The sequence below is a fragment of the Pelodiscus sinensis genome, chromosome 32 (assembly GCF_052426305.1).
Source record: "Pelodiscus sinensis isolate ZL-2025 chromosome 32, ASM5242630v1, whole genome shotgun sequence".
NCBI lineage: Eukaryota > Metazoa > Chordata > Testudines > Trionychidae > Pelodiscus > Pelodiscus sinensis.
The window spans coordinates 3,770,352-3,782,451 of NC_143083.1; the positions used below are offsets into that span (position 1 = coordinate 3,770,352).

General features: G+C 49.2%; 1 protein-coding gene across 2 annotated transcripts in view; it reads left to right on the forward strand.

Moving 5' to 3' along the window:
* The first annotated feature begins 1,397 nt into the window (after positions 1 to 1,397).
* Positions 1,398 to 12,100, forward strand: part of CSNK1G2 (casein kinase 1 gamma 2) — a 95,219-nt gene continuing 84,516 nt past the window's right edge. The window contains exon 1 of one of the 2 annotated variants that reach the window (XM_075903219.2): positions 1,398 to 1,669. The gene's annotated coding sequence lies outside the window, so the exon portion shown is untranslated. The remainder of the gene's footprint in view (positions 1,670 to 12,100) is intronic. The other variant, XM_075903220.2, reaches the window with a different exon arrangement.

Here is a 12,100-nt window from a genome sequence, read left to right on the forward strand (position 1 = left end):
CTGCCCCCGTTTTGCGCAAAAAAATATGCAAATGAGGCAAAGTGTGGAATATCACTGTGCCTCATTTGCATAATTAACAAAGCTGTTTTTGTGCAAGAGGCTTTTGCGCAAAAACCTTCTCTTGTGCAAAAATGAGGCAGTGATATTCCAGACTTTGCCTCATTTGTCTATTTTTTGCGCAAAACGGGGGCAGCGTTGACATAGCCTCAGGGTTGCCAGATTCCGCTGGTTTATGTCGACGCTGCTCCCGTTTTGCGCAAAAAATCTCAAAAAACGAGAGTCTGGCCAGAGGCAGGGTATGTATGGCCATAGATGGCTGGTGGATAAACAGACTGGGATTATGGGGGTGGAGGCAAGAGGATGAGCTGGGGGCTCTAGCTCAGCCTGGGCAGCAGCTCCACTAGAACCAACACAATGGTGCCACTCACGCCAGGGCTATTAGGTGTCACCCTGAGCAGGCCCAGGAGGTGTTGGGGGGGATTCTACTGGAGGAATTGCACCGTGTGGACATTTATGGGGGTGCCATGAAAGGGTGACTGCCCTGTAGATGGGTGCTAGGCTGAATGTGCCTCAAAGGGGGCTATACAGGTACCTGCACTGTGGGGGGATGTGCCGGGGGGGGGGGGGATGGGTTAGGAGGGGGCTGCTCTGCAGGGGGCTGTACCGGGAAGGGGTCTCCGGGGGGGGGTCTGGGGCAGGAGGGGGCTGTACAGGGAAGGGGGGTAGGGCAGGAGGGGGCTGTACAGGGAAGGGGGGTAGGGCAGGAGGGGGCTGCTCTGCAAGGTGCTGTGCCGGGGGGGCAGGAGGGGGCTGTGCCGGGGGAGTCTGGGGCAGGAGGGGGCTGTGCCGGGGGGGGTGGGGCAGGAGGGGGGTGGGGCAGGAGGGGGCTGTGGGGGCCGGGGGGGGGGGGGGCTGTGGGGGGGGGGGCAGGAGGGGGCTGCTCTGCAAGGGGCTGTGCCGGGGGGGGCAGGTGGGGGAGGGGGGCTGTGCCGGGGGGGGGTCTGGGGCAGGAGGGGGCTGCTGTGCAAGGGGCTGTGCCGGGGGGGGGGTGGGGGCAGCTCTGCAAGGGGCTGTGCCGGGGGGGGGTCTGGGGCAGGTGGGGGCAGCTCTGCAAGGGGCTATGCCCGGCAGGTTCCATGCACCGCGGGGGGAGGGGGCGCTGCCGCACGCGCCGCCGCTGAGGCCCCGCCCACGAGCCAACCCTCCGCTGAGAGGCTGCGCGCGCGGGTGAAGAAGAGTTAAAAAAAGAGGGCCGGATGCAGGGGCGGGGTCGGGGCAAGCCGCAAAGCGCGGCGCCATTGTCGCAAACCCCCCTCCCCCGCCCTTCTCAGCAACCTATTCTCGAAGGCGCTTTACGCCAACGGCGCTTCGCCGCCTCCCTCCTTCCCTCCCAGCGCGCTTGCGCCGAGCCCGGCCGGGCTGGAAACCTGAGGCTCCGCTATTCACGGAGGGGCTTACGCCGCCGGCGTAGCGTGCGCCGCAGAGGCGGCCGCGGAGCCGTACGCCGCTGGCGTAGCGCGGTGCCCGCTGCTCGCGGAGCGTGTGGCGGGGCGGGGGGGGCAGGGAGAGAAGAGGCTTAAAGAGACAACGGCGGCGGGAGGGAGCCCACAATGGAGCGGCTGGCGGGGGGCCGGGGGGCTGCCCCCCGCCTCTGAAGGGCCCCGAGGAGGTAAACGCCTCGCGCGGGGGGGGGGGCTGCCCTGGTGCTGCGCCCCGCGCCCACCCCCGCCCCCTCAGGTGGCCCTTTTCGGGGGGGGCAGCGGGGCTCCCGGCGGGGGGGGGCTGGGGATTGTGCCCTCAGGGCAGTAGGAGCCCCCCCGGCCGTGGGGGTAGATGCCAGCGGGGGGGGGGGGGGGTTGCTCCCATCACTGGCGTGGCTGTTCTGTGGCGTTTCCATGCGAAGGAGCAGCCCCCCCGGGGGCCGTGTCTCGGGGGGGTGGGGGGGCTGCTCCTCGGGGCGCAGGGTGAGCCTGGCCGAGTTGTGCGGTGCTGTGTTGTTGTGAGCCCCTCCCCACCCACAGGTCCGCGCAGGGTGATGCTGGGTGGAGTGTGCGCGGGGGGAGGGAAGGGGGGGTCAGAAAGGGCTCCCTTGGAGGAGATGGGGGGGGGGGCAAGGCTCTTGGTTAAAATCAATAGCTTGTGAAAAAGCACGAAGGGTTGGGAGCCACAGGAAGAATACAGCCCCCACCCAAAAGAGGGTGAAGTTTTAAACGTTTCCTAAAGCAGCTGGGGGGGGGGGGGACTTTTTTTTAAAAAAAAGAACCCCACTAGCGAATGGCAGAGGTTTTCAAAGCCGACCCTCGGAGGTCTCTGCCTCCTGCCTGGTGGCGCTCAGACTAGAATCTAGGGAGAGACAAGCTGTTCAATAGCGAGGGGGGGGGGATTTGTGAGAAAGGGGGCTTGCTTCTACCAGGGGCTGTGTGGTGTGATCGAATTGGGGGTCTGCCACATTGCATGTCGTTATTAAAATGAAAGTTAAATTATTAAACCTTTCAGGTTGTCATGAAATTAATAAATTATAAAGAAATTGGAGGTAAGTAGGATGCTGGCCAAGCTGCATGCAAAATAACTGTAGAGGAATAAATCTTTTGCACGGGTATATTTGGAAATTATTGCATTAACTAGCCCATTTGTCTTCCCTCCATACAACAAGTGGATGGATTTCTGGATGCAAACTGTAAGAAGTGTCTGAGTTTGCCTGCCAGCAACATTGCCCATCCATGGTGCCACACGCAGGCTCCCCCCCCCCCCCCCCCCCCCCCAAAGTACTGACCACCAGACTGAAAGATTTAAAAACAAGGCCTGGTGTAACAGATTGAAACAAGGTTTAGTGTTTGCCAACATGTCTGAAAAAGAATCACTCTAAATGAGGGCAGGAAGCTTCCATTGGGTTAATGTAGGAAGGCAATCTTTTCTGGCAGTGAAGACTTAGAAGTCCATTAGCATGAAAGATAGAAATGCAAACAGATTGATCCAAATTCAGATCTGGATGCAGCCTGAGTCAGTGGAGTTTTCCCCACTTAGCTAGACCTGGATTCTCTTTGCCCCATCCCTCTGCTTTTTGTCTAAAGGGGATATTCCATCTACTCTAGTTATGACATAGTAACTGCTGCTGTATACTGGTCTCAGAGGGGTAGCTGTGTTAGTCTGTAACTTTAAAAACCACGAGTAGTCCTGTGGCACCTTACAGACTAACAAAAATATATAGTAAGAGTCTTGGGATTTGATAAGCCCTGTAATTAGTTTGCAAACCTAGCACTTTTTTTAAAAATCAGGCTGAGCTTTTTCTATATAAAATAGATATTTCCACTTTATTTATCCTTGCATCAAAATGGGTTAGGAAATAATAGCTAGCATTTTTCATGGCTAACTTTACAGGAAATTATTTACTATAAATCAGTTTCTTTTGAGGTGTGACTGGAGTGTGATGTTGCTTCCCTTATTTTGTGTCTTGCATCGGGTTTTATTCATTCTGCTTTTTTTAATGTGTGAATGGAGAGGTGGAAGCATAGGTCATATTTTGACATGTTTCTGATTATGGCCCAAAAAGCATAGGACAACAGGGAAGCTTTCACTACCTCTGTTCCCATGCAGATCAAGTGTTGTCAAAAGTAGAGATGTTAAATGTCGGTTAATTGAATAGTCTATTAACCTCATGAGTTTTTCTCAGTTACTCGACTATTTTATTGTCCCCGGGGGAGGGGCTAGTAGCCTGTGTGCTCCGGTTCCACTCTTGAGGAGCCCCCTGCCACTCTGTGCTGCTGCTGCCTCTCTATCAGAAGCAGCAGCGTGGGATGCCAGGTGGAAGCAGGTCCACATTGGGAGCCAGTTTAAAAACAAGCTCCCCTCGTGGACCGGTTGCTTGTTGCCCCACGCTGTTGTCTCTGATATAGAGGCAGCAGCGCGGCATGACAGGGGGCTCCTGCTGTATTAGAGGCAGCAGTGTTGGGTGGCAGCAGCTCCTGTCTGGGGAGGTCTGAGCTCCTGGACCTGACACGAGCCAGAACTGAGCCAGGCTGCCTGCCCGCCTGGCTCCTAATACACTTTAAATGCAGAGCCATAGCAGGGGTAGGTCCTGGGTTGGGCTGCTGGCCAGACTTCTAAAAAAGATGCTGGGGTGGAGGGGAAATGTGTGTAGTCTATAGCAATAACCCATAAGCTTTTGCTTATTGGTTAATCAACTATACTATCACGTTCCTCCTACTCAAGTGTCAAATATATTTGAGTGTGACTCAGCAGATCAATGAAACCAACACAAAGGGATTGCATTTATGGACAATCAGTATCTCTCTCTCCCTGTCTCTTTCCAACCAGGCTATAACAAAGGCAATGTCCTCCCATAGCAGCTGCCAAGAAATTTGTTTGCTGGACCTAGGCCTAATCACATTCTGTAGCCTCTCTACCCATGACCTGTACTGTCTACAACAGCGGTCTTGCCATTTTCCATGGCTAGGATTGACCAGTAAACACAATGTTGTGTTACAGCATTTGTGTAGTTGTTCTTAGCCTTGGTCAGTCTATCTAGATATTTGTGTTCCTTGTTATATCCACACCATACAATCACAAAAGGTTTTATCCTTGCAAAATCCTGGCAAGTGAGGAAGTTTTACCCCATTTTGTAGATGTGGGAATTGAGGCACAGGATGAACTAATTGTCGTACCCAAGGTCATTAAGCAGTCTGTGTCTGAGCTGGGAACCAACCCAGGGCTTGTGAGTTTTAGTCTAGGCTATTTTGCTAGTCTCCCAGTCTTGCCTGGTAGGTTTACCTAAGGTGTCTGATAAACAGAACTTGTGTGTTGCTTTAGGCAGGGGCAGTACATGCTTCTGTCTGCATAATCCCTATTAAGGTGGAGTGGTCTTGTCATTAGGGTGCTGGCTTGGGACTTGGATTCATGGGATCAATTCCTTAGTCTGGCACAGAATTCTTGTGACACTTTTGGCAATTCACACCATCTCTCCCTGCCTCGATTCCAGTGGCAGGTTCTGACACTTTTAGCCAGGCATCCTCTATGTGGCCTGACTTCACACATGCAGGGTCATGCTGGGAAAGGATGCCATTTTGTTTGGGGGCTGGATGGAATCAACTCAGCGGCACAGTTGGTGCTGGGGCATGCGATGTAAGTCTGGCATACCCCAATGACACACTGCTCCTCAGTTCTCCTCTGTAAATGGAGTAAGAGTCAAGGATAAACACATTAGAGACTCTGAGGTGCTCAGATAATGAGGGTAAAATCAGTACCTAAAATAGTGTCCTGCTCAGAACCAATGGACACTTTTGCAAATCAGTGATATTTATCATTGTATGATGAAATGCTGACTAGATAGCATTGAGTTGTCTTGACAAATGGTAACCATCCCCTTCTAGCACGATGGAGCCCTTCTCCACGGCTGTGGCTCTTAGGCATCCTGGTAATATTGCTAATAATCTGGCTTTCCTTCTCTGCCACGGGCGAGCTGGTTGGGCTAGCTTGGTAGCTGTGAGGAGTTGGCAAGTTCTTTGCAACTCTGGAGTCTTGTGTGCACATCAGATCTCCTGCACTCAGAGAAACTGCAAATTTATAAATGGTGTTTTGAAAGTTGTATTTCGTTGTTTTCCCTGGGAGCGAGTAACTCTCCCTGATAGAATTCACCACCATAGAGAAGTGACCTGGCTCAGTTGTGGTGAAAATATGAAGGTGACTTTCTCTTGAGGCTGCTGGACATAGACCGCCACTGTGGTTCTTTGTCTGTCTAGCTCCCAGACTGACTGACGCTACCGAGCCACCCCCCACTTTCTGTTTGGAGTGTGTAGCCATGGAACGGATTGCTAGCTAAATCACAGACCCACTCCTGCAGGTGTTATTTGCATTTTCTTACTGCCGTCTGAGAGCTGGGGGGGGACTTTATTTAATGCAGAGCACGTATCTAGTTAAAATATTATTCATCATGTTTGTTGGGCAACACTTTGAAGGCTGCCCCCACACATGGTAAAACCACATTCTCTCTTTCAGAAGCGACAGGACGTCACTGGTTTCTGAGAGTCTGAGAATCATGCTCCCTGCCTTTGGTTTGGTACATACAAGTCTAGTGTCAGGGAACAAACCCTTTATAAATGGGGCATGTGGCACAAAGAATGGTACTTGCTATTTGCTGCTGTTGCTATTGCAAAGGTAATTTTACAGCAATGTGAGTAGATGTCAGGATGAGGCTTAACTGCTGCATGTTGTTTGGTAAATGGCTCTCTTCATTAACCTGAAAGATGCATGTGAAACTTTGAGAATGCCACACTGAACAAGATGGGTTCAGATTTCCTTAGAGACTTGTAGGAAAGAGTAGGTCATAGCTTTACAGTTGAGGCAAACTTAATCATTCATTTTGTTCGCTGTGAAGATCATGGAAGGCAGGTTGGTACATGTCTGGTAAGATTCTTAAATGTCCAAAGATTTTTGTAGTCTTGAATTGTGAAGGAAGGTGATAGTTCCTCTTTTGCAGAGAAATCTCTGGGCATAAGTATCTGCTGACACCAGGATGTTTGTTTTTTCCTGCCATTGGCTTGATTACACCTAAGATTGGTAATGGGCAGTCTATACTAGTGGGTGGATTGCATGAATTGCTCTCCTTCATCTCCGTGGGCAGCAAGACTGTTGTAACTAAGATGATCTCCTGGGAAGGGTAATTTTGTTAATTGTGCTTGTGTACCTAGAATTTGTGGGTTTGCGGATTGGATACAGAGGGAGCACGTGGCTCTCAGTCAACATGCACCTTGCTTCACGTGCCCTTGTTTTACGTGCATGTCACTTTACTAATATTATGCAGGCAGAAGCCAGTGAAATCTTGCAAACGTATGTGGGCAATGGTAAACAAAATGTCGTGCGGGCTACAGGTTGCCTGCCACTACCTCAGATCACCTAAGATCCAACATCAGCGCTGTCCTTTGATGTCCTGAGGCTACTTCACCTAGTAGTAAAATAAGCAAACTCAGAATCTCTTTTATTAGTAGTTTGCCTCAAATGTGGTGACAAGATAGTATCTTGGAGAGAACCTGGACTCTCACGGTATATGGCACAGAACAGATTGGAAAGGAATTCCCTCCAGTGTGCAGGACAGATTCTCAGCTTTCTTTGTAGCATCAGACACTGAAGGCTGGGCAATCCAGTTTAGTGGTAACTATGGCTCTTAAAAGGGGAAGTAGGAAATCCCATGTTCTGCTGAATTTGGACCAGAGAAAAAAACGGAGGAAGTGCAGGATTAGCATCAGTGATGGCTGCCAACAGAACAACACAGGCCTTTGGATTGAAGACTTACATGCATCAGTCACTTCAGAGGGGTAGCCGAGTTAGCCTGTACAGGATAAACTTAAAAAATAACAAATAGTCTAGGATTGGTCCTGTCTAGAGCAGGGGGCTGGACTTGATGACCTTCTGAGGTCTCTTCCAGCTCTATGGTTCTATGAGCTGTGCCCGTGAAAGATAGGGCACAAGTGGGCTGTGCCCACGAAAGCTCATGATACCATCTACATGTTTTGTTAGTCTTTAAAGTGCTACCAGACTATTTGTTGTTTAAGTTTATTCACCAATCAGTGATTCTGGTAGCCAGTCAAGTTAGGAAATAAACTCAGCACTGGGCCGTCTTTTCACACTGTGGGTAAAGCTGCTGGCAGATGATGCTTGGGCTCCATCAGCTTGATGAAAAGACTTTGCTAAGTTTCCGAACATGGCGTTCCTCTGTTGCTTGTGGGTATTATAAAATTGCCCTTTGAAAAAGCTTCACAGCCTTGCTGTGTCACAAGTGTGAGTCTTCAGCTAATGACAGCATGGGAGCGAGGAGAGTCATACCCTCTTGGAGTGAGAACCCAGTTGCTATTGGCACACTGAAGAAGGATCTTCTCTGCTCTGTGACAGATATTTCTTTGGAGTACCTGGAACCATGGTCACAGTCAGCTGTGGATGGATTTGTACCCATTCCTAACATCCACACTGGAAAGTCATTAACAACCACTTGTGCCAAAACATGTTGGTTTGTGAGATGCTGGAAGCTGAACATTCATTCGGGAGAAAAACAAAAGGCCAGAAGAGTGGCATTTTGACTGCAGGCTAGGACCTTGTTGTGAGGTAACTAGTGGTATGAAGTGATCTCAGTCTTCATAGAAGTCAAAATGTAAATCCATGCAGCAGCACCTTGCTTCTTAGGTGCAAACAGCAAAACAAGAGACCATGGTCTCTAAATTCATTGGTGAGGGATGTTTGTGGTGGTAGTTCTTTGCATAATGTCTCCAGTTTAGCACAGGAGTTACACTGAATGCTTTGTAGCACCTTGCAGGGCACACTGGTGTGTAATATAGAATTATGCACTGCAGGATCATTAGAATCTATGGTCTTCTCTTAATCCTGTTGCGCTCCTTTATGCCAAAGGGGAAGGGCATATTCTAGTTTCTATGCTCACTAACAGAGTGGGTGCTAACGGAGATGTTGGAAGATGATATGGTACATGTAGCAGTATGGACTACTTAAGGCTCCCCTCTTTAGTTCTGTGCTGTGGAGCAGTGACTGCTGTTTGTTTGGTGTGTGAAGGAGCAGCAGAGAGATGTTGATGCAGACAAATAGAATCTAGACTAAGGCCTTGTCTACGTTACAAATGCTTTGCCAGTGTACCTATGCCAATATAATCCACGGACAGAAGGAGGTTTTCTGTTGACATAGTAACAACGTGTCCCTGGATGACATTATCTGTGTTGATAGAAGCACTCTTTTGTTGGCACAGCCAGGTCTATTCTGAGGCCTTTGCCTACAAAACTGTCATCTGGGGATGTGCATGCCCCTGACATAAGTATGCTGACCAAATGTGTAGTGTAGACATGGCCCAAGACTTCTCCTTCAGACCTACAATGGGGTAACTGCAGGGGTGTGGAGTTTGTGCATAAGCCCTGTGGTTATGGAAGCAGGTCTGTTGCTTCCTAGCCATTTTGCCAGCTGCCGAGCATATTGAGTAGCTAGTGCTTTTGGGGCCCAGCAGTAATGTTTCTCCAGAGTGTGTGCGCACTCTTTGGGGCCTTCCCTGCTGCACGTACTCCAGAGAGTTTTCTGTCTGATTGGGAGGTCCCAATAAGAGATTGCTGGAGCTTTGAACAGATCACTGTGCCAGGCAGGCTATGGCACAGCGCTGCAGTGTAATGGTGTATGTCATGATGCAGCTAGGGGAATTGGAAGTGACTCGTGAGGACAATCCTTGATGTTCTGTGCCACCATGTGGTGGAGGAGGCAATGTCCTGTTGAGCCCCAGTCTAAAACGAGAGAGTGTAACACACGAGTGTGTGTGTATGTGTGTATGGAACAATGATAAGGAACATTGAAACTGAGAAGCAAAATCTCGGTTGCTGAGGGCTTCTCGTTCCCAGGCCTGGCATATTGAGCTCCGCCCTCCACACCAATACTGGAGCAGAGAAGCTGACCCTAGGACGTGAAGCACTCCGAGAGCTTTCAGGCAGTGAGTTCAGAGAAGTAAAGGGGGAGCGCAATTAAGGCCCATACCAGCTAAATGTAGCCTGATACAGAACAGATGCTCTTAGCTGGAGATGCACATTGCAATGCAGTAACCTCCCAAACCAAAGCCTACTGGAAAATATGTAGCTGTTTTTGTCATTGAGACCTCATGGGCAAACTTCTCTCCTCTTCAGTGAGCCCTTTTTCTGGAAGTGCATTAAAATGTCAGGGTAATTCCTGTCCTTGCATCTTGTTGCTTTGATTGTAGGGCCTATGGGGAGGCCTGTCTTCAGCTGGAGGTGTCTGACTGATGCATAGTCCTGCTTTTAGGTACTCTTGTGCAGGACACTCAGATAGGGTGAGGCTCTGTCTCTCTGCAGAGACTCTGATGGCCACTTGGGAGCCACTGGATAGAGTTCGTAAGCTAATCACAGCGTCACAGGGCCTGTGCGGAAGGGACGTATGGTACTCAGGTGTGTGCATACACCTACAGGTTCTGTGGGTGTTTTTTCTTCAGCCTTGTTGTGACTCCAGTTGACCTCTCCATTGCTCTTAACTTTGAGAGTGCTTCCTTGTGGGATCCAGCATGTTTGTTTCTGCTGCCCGTTCTGCCCAAACAGAATGTCTCTTCAGCAAGTGCACCCCAGACTACTCTTGGAATCTAGGACTTGGAACAGATTGTCTGGTCTGAGCACGGAGTTGGATGTCTCCTAGAATGAGGGTTGTGGGTCTGATCTGTGGTGGAGGTAGCAAGAACCCACTCCTGCTCTTTATTATTAGGTGCTGGGTTGGATCTGTGGAAGGTACTAGTCTGAGCAGTCAGTGCTAGCACAGTACAAAATAGGAGCAGAAGTCTCTTTGTTCAGTGCCAGAAATCAAAGTCCAGAACAATGCTTCTCAGGACAGAGTAAAATAAAGGCATTTGCTCTCCTGTGAAGAGCCAATATTTAACATGTTTCTAAGATGGTTGTAGCTTGATGGGGAATGTTTTCCAGACTCTAGGGCTACGTCTAGACTGGCATGATTTTCCACAGATGCTTTTAATGGAAAAGTGTTTCCGTTAAAAGCATTTGCGGAAAAGAGCATCTAGATTGGCACGGATGCTTTTGTGCAAAAGAACTTTTTGCGGAAAAGTGTCCATGCCAATCTAGACGCGGTTTTGCATAAAAAAGCCCCAATTGCCATTTTCACCATCGGGGCTTTTTTGTGCAACACAGTTTTTAGCTGTCTACACTGGCCCTCTTGCGCAAATACACTTGCTCAAGAGGGCTTTTTCCGGACTGGGAGCAGCATAGTATTTGCAGAAGAACACTGACAATCTTACATTAGATCGTCAGTGTTCTTGCGCAAATTCAAGCGGCCAGTGTAGACAGCTGGCAAGTTTTTCCGCAAAAGAAGCTGCTTTTGTGGAAAAACTTGCAGTCTAGACGCAGCCGAGCTGTTTGTTTTTAGAGGAAAGTCTGAGGGAGGAACTTGCATCTCTGAAGAGGAGTGGGGAGAGAACAAATGTGAAGCCACTGTATTTGCAGGGTCCATTAAACAACTTGGGTTCCCCTGCTGGCTCTGATACAGCAGTTAGCTAACAAGGCCTTATTCCAGCACTGTAAAGGGGGTGCAGCTAGAAAGAAGCCAACAAAATGTCAACTTCAGAGGCTTCAGGAGTCAGCCTAGTATGGGGATGTGTGTGTGAGTGCATTGCCTTGTAACATGAGTTGTCCCTTTTTCTATTTATCAAGGAGGCATTTAAAGATTCAAATTTAGGGTTTCTCTTAAATTAAGGCTGCCAAAATCCATGCAGCTAATGTGCCAGGATTCGGAAGACCATCCCTGAATTGCACCTGCTTTTACTGGGGAGTTTATCAGACAGTAAATGTTCCACCATATTTGCTTGTAATCTACTTGTTAATAGATTGTGGAGATTATTTATAGCATTCTCTACAGATGATAGAGGCGGCAATATTGCAAATACCACAGCAAATATACCTGCTTAGGACACTACATAGAGTGATTCTAAAGGGGCCCTATGTACATGATTCAATTGCTAACAATGTAGTAAAATCCCAATATACAGCAAAAATCAAGATTTTAAGAGTGTCCACTGTAGCTGATCAGTATTGTGCTGGTCCTGCAGTTATAGGCAGACGGCAGCTGTGTTTGGTCCTTAGTCAGCAGTGTGGCTCCCTTTTGTTTAAGCTAATAGGTCCATGTCAGGATTTCTCCAAGCTGATAACCAGAAGTATCATCACTGCAAAATGGCACCAGACCCTGCCAGAACAACAGATGAAAAACCTGCAGATCTACACCTTTTGAGATTCATTGGTCCTACACATGCCTGCCGCAACATGTGCTTTACCTCATCCAGTGCACTGAATCCCCCAGTAACAGCTGGGTGGATGAAACCAGAGAATCACTATGTTCTCAAATGAACTCTCACAGGAAAACAAGACTGAAAGCTGTATCACCCTGTGGTTGGATACTTCACAAGCAGTCACTCCGCATCTCACCTATCAGTCCTCGTTATCAATGGAAACCTGCAGAATGCTTTCAAAAGATCAGCCCGAGAGCCTAAATTCCTAACTCTGCTAGACAGTAAAAATCACGGACTGGATGGATACACTGGATTTACAGCTTAATGCAGCAA